Here is a 15,749-nt window from a genome sequence, read left to right on the forward strand (position 1 = left end):
GAATATTATGGAGTTTCAACATACAGCTGGTAACTGGGACAAAGAAGTCATTAATCTCACCCAGAGAGATGACAGTTTCTTGAACAGAATCATCAAGGAATCCAAAATAGGAGATGGAATTTTCAAACTCTAGTTTCTTCTGGGGCCAGTCGGATGGTATAAATTAATAAAACAGTCCAGATATAAAAAATAATAATAGCATAAAAAGATGATAAATGGCCACTGACATTGTGACTCAAGATCAAGGGTCAAAGAAAGTGATGGAGGCTGTAGTGGCCTCAGAACAAATACCTTTTAGGGAGTGCTGGTAGTTAACTCTAACCAATTTTTCTTATTATAAAATATATCAAAGAAAGCTCAAACTCTGGATGTTCATATAATTTTTAAATATTGACAACTAATTATTAAAAATATTGTGAGTAGCAAACAAAACACAATGGTGGACCAGATTCTACATAGAGCCATCCCATTTTAAGAAATGAAATGAGAAAAAAAACAGTACCAACAGAGGAGACTGGGAATGCATAAACAGAGAGGTAAAAATGCAGTGATTCTAAAGAGTTAACAGACTTCCTTATCCACAACCAAGTGGTGATAAGCTGTGGGATAACAGATCCTTGTGCTTGGAAACGGCTTCAAATATTAAACAGCCTGTATTGATATTATTCACAACATTGCCTTCCCTCTCCTACTGTTCATCTTCATCATGTAGGATTTATTACGCTCCCTTGTGCATAAGTTGCAGTGCTAGTTGTTTAACTAGTAAATGGAATATCTAGTTTATCTTTTTCAGAAATATTTATCATTAATCATAGTTTAACATTTTTTGTACTTCCAACCTATTGATTCAGGAATGTGTTCATCCTAATTCTCTTTAAGATATTCTCTCTTTAAGATATTTTCTCTTTAAGATATTTTCTTCCATTTTTCTTTCCTTAAATAACATGGCAATATATCCTTATTGGATAGTTTTCTTGATAAGATTTTGCAAATGCTCCAACTAGAACAGAATGTGATTGCCAGGATCTGTGTAGTTGGAATGACAGAAGCACATTTATTTTTTTGAGGGATTTATTGGGTAGAAATCAAACACTATATTGACTTGGCTCTAAAAAGATTTCCCTTATGCACCCTATAAGGTATTATACTTTCTTGGCAAATGTGAAGTGCTAACTCCTCTCTTGGGGTTGAGGCATATCCTGCTGAAGCAGAAGGATGAACATGATAATCTAACAGGTATTTTTCCATTCATGAGTACTGTGATCTAAGTCCACCAGACAGCTAGAACTTTTTAAAACATTTAAAAATAATTACACTTAAGATATATCCTATGAAATCTGTATTTGCTTTAACATTCACTGCAATATTCTGAGTAATTTCTTCCAGCTATATTGTGCTCTATCCTAATGTTTTCAGGAAGAAAATTGGGAAACCCAATATCTTATATATTTTCAGGAGAATGTCAATTTTCTCATAATTAATTCCAAAATTTGCAAATGTCATCCAAATCTATAACTTTCCTTATAAAATTTGATAAAGTATGATGAAAAGACAAACCTGTGAATGCTTCATATTTTAAATTTCTACAATATATTGAGTCATTGAAATAAATCTGAGTATTTGAAACATCTTTTATGAAATATCTGCCCAAATAAAGTACATAATTTTGTGCAAAATTTTACTATATATGCACTTGAATTAAATATCAGCATAGATGAGTAACCATCTATGTTCACCTAGCAGCTAACTAGACTATTCCTTCATACTTAGGCATATAAACTTCATATTTGTATGACAGCAAAATTAATATTTACTATTCTTTATGGATATTTTGGTCTCCTGTAAATGAAAAAAGCTGGAGATACTGAAAACCCAAATGGCAAGTTTCAAAGAATAGATCAAAAGCTCAGGGAAGAAACAGTGGAAAAGACAGTACAGGTAATTATTTTATTCTTCTTCTCTTTTCCTAAAGGTCTATTATGTGGTTACCACAAAGTGCATTTATCTTTAGCCTCTCTCTGTATCCACCTGATTTTTCCTTGACTCCTATTTATTTCTTATTATCTTTAGTTTCTGGCTTATTACATTTTTAACCACTTCACTGAGGTAATACTGACATATAAAACCTGTACATATTTAACACATATAACTGAATGAGTTTGAAGATAAGTATACAGTCCTGAAACCATCACCACACCTATGCCATAAACATATCCATTCCCTCCAAAAGGTTTTTCCTGCATTATTTCTTTACTATTATGTGCCATTAACTGTGATAGACTGTTTACTAGCAATCTTTTCAGTATTCACACCAAGCCTGAATGCCTCAGTGTATCACACATCGTTCTTCTTCACCACTCCCCGTATTTAACAATCTCTAGGCCCTAAATACCTTTCATATGTCTTATAAATATCTCAATTATCAAACCACTTCTATTAAAAGCTGTCAAGTCAAGGTCACTATCATTTTTCACCAAGAAACTTCTAATTACTCTCCCTATATAGACTCTTATCTCATTAGAATGATGTTAAAAATGAATGTTTGTCATGCCATTTCAACAGCTTAAAACCCTCTACCTACTTTTACACAAAACCTATATATTTCCAAATATGTGTCAAATTCCCAAATGATTTGCTCCTATCTGCCCTTGCAAATTTGCTTAGTGTCATTCTCTGGCATCGTATCTAGAATTATTCAATCCCTCAAGAATTCCAAATTCCATTCACCTGTAGGGCACTTTCACATGCCTCTCCATCTACATGGAGTGCTCTTTGCCTCACCCTTCCAGAATACTACCACCACCACCAATTCCCATGTGTGCATCGGCTCTTCCTCTTTCTATGACAAGGTTTCTGCCTAGATTCCATTAGGTCCTCCAGTCTACACTTTGTAAAAACTCAATAATTCTTTCTAAAAATTAATTGCATTTATATTTAAAGATTTTATGTGTGGCTTTCCACTCTGGATTGTAAAACCTATGCATCCCTAGTGTTTACAGTTTTTGGCGTGTTAGAGAGTTAACAAATACTTGATAATGAATACATGAAATAAAAAATACCCATATTTAAATAATTTGATTGATATTTTAGGATATGAGATTCCTAAATGACCTTGCTACATGTGACTCACAAAGGTACCTAGGATTAAAAATAAAACATGATTTGATCTATACTTAGTACTTATGTGTTCCTCCTTAACTAATATTATGTTAAAATGATTTATGAGATGAATTGAATCAATTTAACAACTTTTTTGTTACATTATTATTTGGTGCATTCAAGTAAAATGTATCAAATAAAGCATATCTAACTTAATTTTTATTTTTTTAAACTATAGACAAATCCAAATGGGAAAAAAAATGGCTTTTTAATACTCCAAAGGAAATAGCAATACTGTGACTAGATTAGTTTTCATTATCAAGACATTTTTTTCTACTTATTTTCTGAATCTCAGGTCAAAATGTTTGTTTTGGAGTATTTAGAGGAGATTTTTAAAAAGGAACAAATTCTTAAGGTGTTGTTAAATTTTCTGAATTTTTAAATTACAATTTAGAATACCTTGTTTTAATTTACTAACAAAAAAACACCACAGTTGAATTTAAAAACATTTTTACTCATCCATTCATTACTTATTCTCCATTTTTTCTGTAATCCATGAAGTCCCCTGTGATGCCCATTTTTCTTGCTATTCTTCAGTTTTCCAGGACCATAGGACTTTTTCAGAATATCCCTCCAATTATGTTTACCTTAGTGCAGTTAGAGAGGCAGTGCAGCATTATGGTCAATAGTACGACCTCTGGAGCCAGCCTGCCTGGATTGGAATCCTGACTTTGTCACTTACTAACTATAGAAACGTTTCCTGAACATCAAAAATATGGAGCAATTAATTTGATGGCCTTTGGCTCAGAATGCAAATGCTTACAAAGTTGATACTGTGCCTATAAGCCCTAAATAAATAATCTGCCAACCTCAACATCAACCAACATTTCTGAGGGAAAATATCTCATGATCTGTTACCACAACAATTTGAAGCATGCCGCTTACAACATCATTATTTGAATCTAAAGGTCATTTATTTCAGGCATCTCCTTAAACACAGACAACAGTACACACATACACACACAGACATGCACACGCACTAATACAATAAGAGAATTTTGGATGATGCCAATATGCTGACAGAGTTATTTGGGGCGGCTTTTATCAATGTTTATATTTCATAATTTTCCCTTAATATAGAAAAAAGTTATTTAACTTTTGAATCTTAGATTTTCAGCTAGAAGGGAGTGCGTTTATTATCTCAGTGTGTATAGACATTTTTCTTGTAACTTTATAGATGACGAATACAAATTAATAAATAAGTCACATTAGATATACTAGCAATAATTGCCTTACTGAATTAATACCATGAATACACTTCTATTCATCTTTATTTCATTCTTATAACATGTTGTTCATATTAAATTATTTTATCTTAAATAATCACATTTCATTGATAACTACAGAAAAGGGAAACTAATGTTTTTTTTTTCTTATTTAAGCAGTATAGTAAATTATTTGGAAAATACATAGCTACTAGAATATTTAAAATATCCAAATTATTTGGAGCAAAAAGTATAATTTAATTATATATTTTCCTACAAAATTTGACTAGACTTATGTAGTTGAAAACTGACCTACCATTGTTTAGGAGCTTAAAGAAAATTTAGAATATATTCCTTGGCTATCTGTGTGCTCTCCAACTTATACAGTCTACAAAATAATACAGCATAAAATATTACCAATGGCATAATGGAAGTCCAGTGTAAGAGAAATATCTTGGCTAGTGCACCACAGTCAAGGTCATTCTAGCTTCAGTGCAGAGAGGCATTCAATGCAGGTATATTTGACTCTGGCTGAAGACCAGTCAAAAATGATTAAACTCAAGAGGGTAAGGACCGTGTAAAGATAGTCAAGAGGACTTTGGTTGTCTGATTAGAGAAAATCACTCTAATAACATGGAAGATAAAGTAGAAACAAAATCCTTTGTCCTAAGAGCTGCATTACCATCCATGGGCTCTTCCCTTTCTCCCACAATGCAGTTGTTAAGGGCTTCTGGGTTAATATCACAAAACTATTTAGACTTCTAATGGACTTCAAGTAAAGAAAAACACCCTCCAAAATTTAGCACTACAATTGGCGTCTTTAAGAAACAATGAGATTCTTCAAAAATGAGGAGTTCAGAAGTTGAACATTCCTATGGTTGGGGACGTTACAGATGGGTTTATTGCAACCAAGTCTATCTCCCTGTATGTTTCATCTGCCTATCTTTATTCTCTTCTCCTAACTGGCTTCAGAAAATAGAGGAAATCAGTGCCACCACTCATCCACATGACAGATCTTTAAATATTTTAAGACAATTCTTTAGTATCCCACTATGCTCAAATAGAGCAATATACATATTCCCATTCCCAAAGATCTCTTAATTTATTGGATAAAGGACAGTATAGAATTTGGTAACTCCAAGTGTCTCGCAAGTAAATGAAGGTTTCATCTTCTTCACCACCAGTGTTCTAACACAGTAGTCCTCAGTCTTTCCTCAGTCAAGTGCAGAGCTCAGGCTGGGTCTGTTAGAATGACACTGAGATTTCCCAAGTCACATACAATTCCAGATCAATACATCCTGTGCAGTAAATGATCAACTGCTGACTTGAGTCACTTTTAACTAATTTCCTAAATGCCTTTTCTTTGTTATGGCTAAAAATCATGTGTCCAACTCCCCTTACATTCTCAGTCTGGCAGACTCCTTGGAAAATCTGAATATTTCACAATGGAAGTCTGGTAAAATTTACTCTCCACCCAAACAAAACACTGGGAGCACTACCAGAAGAGTTTTTGGTTCTTTCTGGAAAAGTAGGATTTGGGGAATAACTCTTGTCAAGTCTGTTGCACTGTTGTGACAAAGTCAACCACAACCACTAAAACACAACATACTCCTCTTCTTTTGTGCCTAATTTTACCCTGAGTTACTTGAAGGAATCAACTTTCCCAAGTTGATTATTCTTGTTAATCAGCCCTTCTTTTGTTCCCTAGAGTTATCTAGTTCTCTTCCTTTCAAATGACCCAGACATATTCTGTAGAGATAGCTTTTAGACACCTGGAACATTATTCAAATTGTGTCTCTATTCTAATATTCATGGATTACCATCCTATTTGATTCACTGACACTAAAGGTTACAAAAACACCCTTTTGCGAATCATTAAACATGATATTTTCTTTTAATATTCTTTGGTCATCTAAAGATGATGAAGCATGCTATCATCAAGGTACCAGCTTCTACTTTCACACAGGCATTAAAAAATCATATATTTGTGTAGCCATGATATTCAATATGGTTTAGTTTCTTGGTTAAGAATGAGAGCTAAGTTTCAATTAAACTGAATTTGTGAAGTCAATTCTTTTGTATCAGATCCTACACCAACAAGGATATGAAACATAAAGAGTCCATGCTAATTGCACTTTAAGGAAAGTACTATCATTGTGGTTTTGTGCATAATTTCATATTTTCCTCTGAGATTGATTGAACACATATGTTGGCATTTGGAAATGGTGAACAGTTTATAAAATTCTGAATGAGTATATTTTGTGATATGAAAACACATCATACAGAATCAAAATTGTTCAGCTCTATTTGAATTATTCAGAATATTTAGTAGTCTCATGATTTTCATATGCTTATATTGAGAAGTTTTCAATAATAGATTCAGCTTTCTCAACCTTCATGGAATATTGATATTTCTTCCTTCAAATTGTGTTGAATGATTTAAAATATGTAAATGACTTAGGAAAGTAGATGGCATATAATAAGCCCTATATAAGTGTTTATGATAAATATTAATTAAACATAAAGCAATCTTAATGTGATAAATTCCATTAAATTTTGAAGCATTTCTTATTGGAAATCAGTGTATTATATCTTCAACGTTATACAAATTGATGGGTTCTGAATTTGTGTGTATTTCATTCAGTTTTTATGTCAGTAAAATATACATGTAACATGTATGTTTAATTATTTTTATATTTTAATATGTGAGAATCAAATTTCATCTTTGGGTAAAAATAGAAAGACTCTACCTGTTAAAACATAATTTTCTCTCTATGTAAATTGATATGATGAAAATATATTCATTTTGAAAGAAAAAATTATGTTTTCAAATTATCCTAAAAAAGTTAGTCTCAGAATAGTAGTTCTATACACTTAAAAAAAAAAAAGAAAGAAAAACAAAGAATATGATATTCCCAGAGTTGACTGGAAATGTTGATGGGATTTTACACAGGTTGTTATGCAAGCCTGGAATAAATGGAAGGCAATAAAATTGTGACCAAAAAAATTCATGGCTGTATTCCAAGATGAGCTATTTGCAGTGTTTTCTGTTTCTTCCTGGTGCAGATCTCCTAAGATCAGCCTGCTGAGTTAGAGGGATGCAGAGGTTCTCTATGATGTGCCATACTATATAGGTTCTAATCAAAGCCAACATGTTGCTTAAATAATACAGATGATTAACAACTTCTGATTATTATATTTGGGGATATTATGTACATGTATCAATTACTGTACATTTATTCTTATGGCTTTTTAAGATATATTTTAAAAAGATATCATTTCAAAGAGATATCAGAGAAAAAAGATTTTAAAGCATTTTAAAGAGATGTCAGAGAAAAAATGACCTTGAATTTATGTCAATTTTAAGAGAATTACTACTTTATTATTCCATTTTTTTTACTTGAAAAAGTGTGACTCAAGTTTGCTCACATTATGTGTAAGATATTGGTACTCTAAGGAATAAAAGTTGGTCTAAACCACTTAGTTTTAATGTTCTTTCATGGATATTCGATGAGATAAAAAATAGTCACTTTAATGAGACTTATAGAAATGGAAGAAGATTTAGCTAATATATGATCCTCAAGACACTTCTCCCACATTCTGCTGCTTAAACAATCCCAGAAGGAAATCAAAACAGCTATTTAAAAATAACAACAAAAACATATGACCCAATTTTAAAATGGGCAAATACTTGAATAGACATTTCTTCAAAGATGATATGCAAATGGCCAAGAAGCATATGGAAAGATGCTTACCGTCACTAGTCATGAGGGAAGTGAAAATCAAAATGACAATGAGATATCACCTCACATCCATCAGGATGGCTACCGTTGAAAAACAAACAAAACAAAACAAAACAAAACAAAACAGAAAATAACAAGTGCTGGTGAGGATTTGGAGAAATTGGAACCCTTGTGCACTGTTGGTCCTAATGTAAAATGGTGCTACTCCTATGGAAAACAGCATGAAGATTTTCTCAGAAAAATAAAATTACTATATGATGCAGCAATTCTAGTTCTGGGTATATATCCAAAAGAACTGAAAGCAGGATCTTTAAGAGATATTTGCACACCCATTTCACAGTAGCACTATTCACAGTAGCCAAGATATGGAAACAAACTAAATGGCCATTGATGGATGAATGGATAAACAAAATGTGGTACATACATGCAATGGAATACTATTCAGCTTTAAAAAGGAAGGAAATCCTGTCACATGCTAAAATATTGAAGAATCTCAAGGAGATTATGCTATATTAAGTAGATCACAGATGAACAAACTCTGTATGACTGCACTTAGATATCTAGAGTAGTTAAATTCATAGAAACAGAAACTATAATGGTGGTTGTCAGGGGCTTGGGGGGAAAAGGAAATGGGGAGTTGTTTAATAGGTAGAGAGCTTCAGTTTTGCAAGATGAAAATGCTCTGGAGATTGTCTGCACAACAATAATTATACTTAACACTACTGAAATGTATACTTAGAAATGGTTAAGATGGTACATTTTATGTGTGTTTTTTTTAACCACAATTTAAATAAAATGATTAAGCAATACTTAGAACAATTTATAAAAAATTATTTGCTTAGAAAGAGTCACTAGAAAGAAATGTCATCTTACTTCATTTTGTCCCCATTATTTCAGATGAGAAGCCAATCATTAAGTGCATCAATGTACAACTATATCTATTGAGTTGAATTTCTCTTTCTGCTTTCAAGATTTTCTCTTTTTCTTTGGTTTCTTAGGGGTCACTTCTTTTTAAAATATTTATTTATTTATTTGGCTGCACCAGGTCTTAGTTTCAGTATGGGGGATCTTTAGTTGTGGCATGCGGGAACTTTAATTGAGGCATACGGGATCTTTTAGTTGCAGCATGCATGTAGGGTCTAGTTCCCTGACAAGGGATCAAACCCAGGCCCCCTGAATTGGGAGTGCAGAGTTTTAGCCACTGGACACCAGGAAAGTCCCAGGAGTCACTTCTTTATCTGTTTAGCTTAGTAGTCAGTTGATGTTTAACAGAGGTTTTCCTCAAACTCCTTGAGTCCTTAAATATTTCATACCCTGCTAATAAGTCTGTGTGGATAGAAGAGTACACTCAAAATTAAATATTTTTTACCAATTTGCCCTGGCTTTTATTTTACACTGGACACCTTTCTGTTTCTTTTCCACGTGTTCTCATATTCAGGGTTGGTTGGAATATATGGTTAGCATGGGCCCTCTCAGTGTCCACTTCATAAGCACATAGTCTCAACTAAGTAATACATATACCACTACTACCACTGTAACCTCTGACTAGTAAGGCCATTTATCATTCTCACACACTGCAAGGTCATTTTCACCAACAATGCCACTGCAAGTTAGCATGATGCACATTTCTCCAAACCTTTTTTTTTTTAATGTATTAATGTAGGTTTATTTTGAATTTTTTGAATTTTATTTTATTATTTTTTATACAGCAGGCTCTTATTAGTTATCTATTTTATACATATTAGTGTATATATGTCATTTTATACATATTAGTGTATATATGACATTTCTCCAAATCTTATTTGCAGCTACATTTTTTTTTTTTTAGGTACACATTTCAAAATTTTATTTGAGTGTTTTTGTAGGATCAATATGATAGGTAAAAATTACCTTCAATATAAAATAATTATTTGACAAATCACTTAGTCTATATATGGTAATTCCCAAACAGTTTATGAATCTGCAGGGATAAAACACGTTATGGATACAAATGCAAATCAATCCCCATAATTTGTTTTCATGATTTTCTTTTTTTTTTTGGTCCAGTTTTACTGTGGTATAATTGACATACATCACTGTATAAGTGAGATGACATTATTTAAACTGCTGAAGGAAATAAATTATCTACCAAGAATTCAATATCCAGCAAAACTATTCTTCAAAACTTAAGGTGAAATAAAGATATTCCAAGGTAAATAAAGATTATCTGTTGCTAACAGACCTGACTTAAAAGGAATACTAAAGGAAATACTTTGGACTGTAAGAAACTCTTGGCAAATGAAAACATGAATTCATAAAAAAATGAAAAACATTAGAAATGGTAAATATATGGGTAAATATAAAAATAGTATAGATACATAATATTTTTCTAATTTATACTTTTACCACTTTAAAAATCTAAGGTTTTTCTCTCAATGAGAAACTGGGCAGTGTGTGGAGACATTTTTGGTTGTTAGGACTGGGGGCAGAGGTGCTTTATAAATATTGGGTGGGCCAAAATGTTCATTTGTTTTTATCCATAAAATGGCTCTAGTAGCACTTAGTTGTCTTTAACTTTATTCAAAACAATTTTGTTAGATTGTATGTGCTGGCTGTCAGATGAGCATGCATTTAAAAAAAGACATCAAAATTAGTGAATATTTGTGTAGCCATTTTAATAGTGAAGATGGAAGAAAAAAAGCAACATTTTCGCATATTAAGCTTTATTATTTCAAGAAAGGTAAAAATGCAACTGAAACGTACAAAAAGATTTGTGCAGTGTATGGAGAATGTACTGTGACTGATCAAATGTGTCAAAAGTGGTTTGTGAAGTTTCATGCTGGAGATTTCTCGCTGGACGATGCTCCACAGTCGGGTAGACAAGTTGAAGTTGATAGGGATCAAATCAAAAAAATAATTGAGAACAGTCAACGTTATACCACGAGGGAGATAGCTGACATACTCAAAATATCCAAATCAAGTGCTGAAAATCATTTGCACTATCTTGCTTAAACGAATCACTTTGATGTTTGGGTTCCTCATAGGTTAAGCGAAAAAAACCTGCTTGACCGTATTTCCTCAAGCAATTCTCTACTGAAACATAATGAAAATGTTCCTTATTTATTTATTTACTTATTTACTTATTTATCACGGTACATGGGCCTCTCACTGTTGCGGCATCTCCCATTGTGGAGCACAGGCTCCAAACGCGCAGGCTCAGCAACCATGGCTCACGGGCCCAGCTGTTCCACGGCATGTGGGATCCTCCCGGACCGAGGCATGAACCCATGTCCCCTGCATCAGCAGGCGGACTCTCAACCACTGTGCCACCAGGGAAGCCCCTAAAATGTTCCATTTTTAAAACAAATTGTGACAGGCAACGAAAAGTGGATACTGTACAATAATGTGGAACAGAAGAGATTGTGGGGCAAGTGAAACGTACCACCACTAACACCAAAGGCTGGTCTTCATCCAAAGAAGGTGATGTTCTGTATATGCTGGGATTGGAAGGGAGTCCTCTTTTACAAGCTTCTTTCAGAAAACCAAACAATTAATTCCAGCAAGTACTGCTCCCAATTATACCAACTGAAAGAAGCACTTGATGGAAAGCATCCAGAATTAGCTAACAGAAAACACATAATCTTCCATCAGGATAATGCAAGACCGCATGTTTCTTTGATCACCAGGCAAAAACTGTTACAGCTTGCCTGGGAAGTTCTGATTCATCTGCCTTATTCACCAGACATTGCACCTTTGGATTTCCATTTATTTTGGTCTTTACAAAATCCTCTTAATGGGAAAAATTTCAATTCCCTGGAAGACTGTAAAAGGTACCTGGAACAGTTCTTTGATTGAAAAGATAAAAATTTTGGGGAAGATGGAATTATGAAGTTGCTTGAAAAATGGAAGAATGTAGTGGAACAAAAGGATGAATACATTGTTCAATAAAGTTCTTGGTGAAAATTAGAAATGTGTCTTTTATTTTTTCTTAAAAACACCAAAGGCACTCTTTGGCCCACCCTATATATACCTAGTGGATGGAGGATAGGGATGCTGCTTAACATCTTATGATGCACAAGACAGTCACCCCACAACATGAGTTACCCAGTCCAAAATGTCAATAGTGCCACTTTTTAGAAACCCTGATCCAGATTACCTTTCTGCAACTGATATGTGCAACCTTCAAAAACCTATTCACATGCTTTCCAGGAAGCCAATCCTGATACTATAAGAACCAGAGAATATTTGTCTCACTTTCTGCCACTATTTACCTTGAAAATATGGCCAGTATTTAGTATATATCACACTTCATTGCAATTATTTTTGTATATGTTTATATCTGCTCTAATATAATATGAACTCTTTGAGAATAGTAGTTTCCTAATCACATCTGTATCCCCAGCAACAAGCACATGACCTAATATAGAGTAAGCCTTCAATAAATATTTGTTAAATAAATAAATGGATGGAAAATGGAAGGATTAAAGGAAGGAAGGAAAGAAGGAAAGGAGTATATTCAATGACAATTAAAACAGAGATGTAGTCTTCTCTTAAGAAGATGAGGAAGAATAAGATTTTCAAAAATTTACATTCTAAATGCTCCCACTAAATAGAGATTTAAGAAATAACTGAGTCTTGATTGGTATAAAATCTAAACTATGAGATGTGAAGAATGGAAGATATTTTTGAGACCCACTTGGTGGCTACAATGAGATCAGAGGTACGGTTAAGAGAATGACTAAAATCACAAGACCTCATTTAAATTTTAAATATACTTTTTTCCATATAATACCCTGCCCTTTTTCAGTAGTGTGTGAAAGCAGGCATTCAGACTTAAAGCTAATTTATATAACAGGTGCTCATTAAACATGGGAATATGTAATTGCAAGCTCAACCTGTGGTCACCATACATATATGGAATGCATGATGGCAAATAAGTATCTCATCCTAGTTTATAATATATACTAATTTTTTTTTAACTTTCCAATGAGAGATGAGTATTCTCAAATGTGAAATCTGGTCAGTATTTCAATCCAAATCCAACATATTTTAACACACATATTGGAAAGGTTTACTATATCATGCAAAGTATAAAATTGATTAGAATATCTTTACAATCCTATGAAGAAGGTAAAGTACAGTTCAGAAAACTTATATCTATACATTAACCAACAAAAGTTTAGCAATTGTATTTCACTCTCTTTACAGGGTTTAGGGGTGATCTCTGAAAAAACAAATTATAAAAATGTCTTCTGCAATTGTGATTTTGTCCTTCACTGTTCAAGTAAAATCATGTGTCATCCAGTTGCAAAATATTATTGGCAACATGTATACAAACCACTGCAAATTAAAAAAAAAAAATTGTACCCAGGCAGGCCTGACAAACATTTTATAGACACTTCTAATCTAATCATTTCGCTTGTACTAGTAACTAATGTCATTATTTTCTGCTTCTATTCTTTTGCCAATGAATAGAAAGAGTACATTCATACTTACAAATGCACACAACATGACAAACCAGGATAAATGGCATTTGAAAACCATTATAAAAGGACTTTCCTGAAGTCATTTAATTCAACAAAAATTAATTTAACTCTAAAAAACAAAGGGTAATTGTAAAGAAAATGCATAATAAAATAGTACATTACAGAGTACATTAAGATGAACTTCATTTGCCTTTTTTTTTTTTTTTTGCATTATGCAGGCCTCTCACTGTTGTGGCATCTCCCGTTGCAGAACACATGCTCCGGACATGCAGGCCCAGTGGCCATGGCTCACGGGCCCAGCCGCTCCGCGGCATGTGGGATCCTCCTGGACTGGGGCACGAACCTGTGTCCCCTGCATCGGCAGGTGGACTCTCAACCACTGCACCACCAGGGAAACCCCCTTCATTTGCCTTTTAATAGAATCACAACACTTCTGTAAATAAGTATTTTAATTGGTCTGTTCTTTGGTGAAAACAGCTCTATTTCATAATTATGTCATGTGAGGCTGCAACAAAGATAAATCAGATAATCTAAAGAAAATTGGCTACTGGTTGCCTTTATTCTCAGTACTGGGAATGGAGAAATCTTCATCAAAATAGCTCCTAAGTATTCTCTTTATTTTAAATTGCCCAATGTGATGGAATGTCCAAGACTGCTTCTTCCTAAAACACACAGCCTTTTGTTCTTCTTTTGCAAAGAGTAGTTTGCTATATAGGTACAATAGCTCATGCTGGTGTTGATTCTTCATGGTAATATTACTATAATTTATACTAAATGACTATAATTTATACTAAATTTATAACGTATGGTCAGAACAATATATTTTAAAATTGTTTAGGGAAGTATAATAAATAATAATCATAAACATTTAAAAAATACAAATAAGAAAGCAATGAGAATAAAAATTACTTCTGTCACTGAGATAAGACCTTTATCCACTCTCTATCTCCCCCCACTTTCTTTCTACAGGCACACATACACACATATGCAGAGTAATCTACTTTTTTAAAACATTGCTCTGTGAACATTTTCCTTTAGCCATAAGTCTCCTTTATTGACAATATCATGTTGTATGAAAATTGCCATAATTTATTTAATGAAACTCTTCTTTTTAGATATTCATTTATTTTTCTTTTTTCTATGAACAATGTTGCAGTAATGGTTCTTGTGGCTTTCGTGTGTGTGTGTGTGTAGCCAAAATAAGTACTTAGAAATTATACTTTTGACCTGTAGCACTTTAAGAATGTCAATATGTACAGGGCAGAATATCCTCAGGAAAGTGGAACTATGTTTTTAATAACTCAAAACAATGTAGCTCCTCATGTGATGTCTTTCAAACATGGTACTAAATAAGGAAAAGGGAAGAAGACTGACAAACTTAAATTACTACCTTATATTTTATTTAATTATAATTGCATGTGGTATAAGAAATAACTTAAGAATCCATTCTACAAAAAGTTCATTTACTCTATCATTTGCCCTTTCTAGCCCTCAACCAAAAAAAAAAAATCCCTCCCTGGCTTCCAAATTGTTTAAAGTATTAAAGGAAATTTCATATAATTGCCATATATATACTGTTAAGCACTTAAAACTCTACATTATAATTCCATTAATCTCTTTTTATAGTATTTATCTTGACAACATTTTCACTTTGTAGGACTTAAAAGTGAATGCAGCTGTCTATGGTCTTTCCTATGTATCAAGCATTGTTCTTTGTTCTTCATATTATTACTCTTTATCTCACAAAAAAAAACAAAGAAGTAGATACAATTAGGAGAGCAAACTGAAGCTTTCACTGGAGGCTTTGGAATTAATTCCTGAGTTTTGTGCCAAGATTAGTCCTGCTATTGTTCTTCATATATTTTATATAAGGGTGCATTTCTGTGTGGTATTATTGAAATGAAAGTTACTAATATAGGTATATTAGCAGGATGATCCAGCCTGATAAATAGGATCATGGCTTGACAGTGAAATAAGCCAAAAGGTAAATATTATATCAGTCCAGAGTAATATGATTTAGAGAATTAGGGAAACTTCTACTTTTAAGATTGCCCTAATTGAAAATGGCCAATGGCAGAGCTGACTAGGAGATAGGGGCTGATGGAGGTTATGTGTATGAGTGGGTGGGTATGTGTAGGTGTATGTATAAACAGCCTTTTCTTCAGTTCTATCACTGC

Source organism: Mesoplodon bidens (assembly GCF_964165515.1).
Source record: "Mesoplodon bidens genome assembly, chromosome: 1".
NCBI classification, from domain to species: Eukaryota; Metazoa; Chordata; class Mammalia; order Artiodactyla; family Ziphiidae; genus Mesoplodon; species Mesoplodon bidens.